The sequence below is a fragment of the Echinococcus granulosus genome (genome assembly GCF_000524195.1).
Source record: "Echinococcus granulosus chromosome Unknown EG_S00204, whole genome shotgun sequence".
NCBI classification, from domain to species: Eukaryota; Metazoa; Platyhelminthes; class Cestoda; order Cyclophyllidea; family Taeniidae; genus Echinococcus; species Echinococcus granulosus.
Genome location: NW_020170584.1, coordinates 92,189 through 93,278, shown reverse-complemented (window position 1 = coordinate 93,278; position 1,090 = coordinate 92,189). Strand labels below are relative to the sequence as shown.

General features: G+C 52.8%; 1 protein-coding gene across 1 annotated transcript in view; it reads left to right on the top strand.

The window, feature by feature from the left end:
• The window catches only part of EGR_10272 (Leucine-rich repeats and immunoglobulin-like domains protein), a gene marked incomplete at both ends in the record, with an annotated part of 21,950 nt that overhangs the window by 3,986 nt on the left and 16,874 nt on the right, over nt 1-1,090 (top strand). The gene's annotated exons all lie outside the window — the stretch shown is intronic.

Genomic DNA, 1,090 nt, shown 5'->3' with positions numbered 1-1,090 from the left:
GTGTGTGTGTGTGTGTGTGTGTATGTGTGGATGGGAGTGACTTATGTGGGTAGGGAAGGGAAGGGAAGGGTTGTGAAGGCAAGGTTGGCAGGGCAGGGGAGGTGAAGGAGAAGATGGGGTTTTATGGAGGTGTTAGGTATGTGCATTCAGTCGTGTCCTGTTCTCGCCTCTGCCGTCTTCGTGGGCCATGGGTTGTACGGTAGGAGGAGGGAGGCGGTGGGAGGGGTGTGCGGATGCTTGCGCTGAGCGAGATCTCCACTAATGAATCACCTCAGCTAATGCGCCGACTGTCAAGTTAGCAGGCTTTTGGCTCTTCGTCGTGTCTTGCCTGTTTCATAGGGGAGAAAAGCTGTACTGGAGAGCCTTCCAGCCTTGGAGACGAAGGCATGTGAAGTTGTTATGGTGTGGAGATTGCAGAATGCACTCCTGGTCCTCACAGATGAGGACATGCGAACTTTCGTTCATTCGAATGAGTTGTCGAAAGGCCATTTAGAAGTGGACGGCACTGGACCTTTGAATGTGGAGTTTGTGCGACGAAACATATGGTGGGGGTTGTGAAAGTGAGGGAGGAGTGGGAGGGGATCTGTCACCCTTTTGCACATTGGACGTGGACGCTGGAGTAGTCCGCTGAGGAGGAGGAAAGTGGAGGTGAATGAATGGACGGAGGGAAGGGATGGGTGGATGGAGTAGCCAGGTGGTGATGTAAATGGGAGCTAATGAGGTCCGAAGTATTGGACGCCTGATTGGAGTTTGGCATTTCGTGCACCTGTTTAGCTATGCATTAGTATTTGAAACAGGATGTAGTTCTGTGTGGTTGTCCTAAGTGCCAGCGGTGACTTGTTTATGCCCCACCCGTCGTCAGTCGATTATAGGGCTTTGCTGCTGTTCGTCGCGTTCACAACATCATCCAACTTTTGCGCGGCTTGAAAACCGTCCAGTGGCAGGTGACCCCTGTCGGCTAGCGAGTTGTGGTGGATGGGGTTGGATGGAATGTCTCAGCCTTGAAATTGTGGTGGATCAGCAGTCGAGTTGGTGTCGGTGGTCGTCTGGTCCACCGTGCCCTTGAACTCGAAATGAGTGAGTGAGTGAG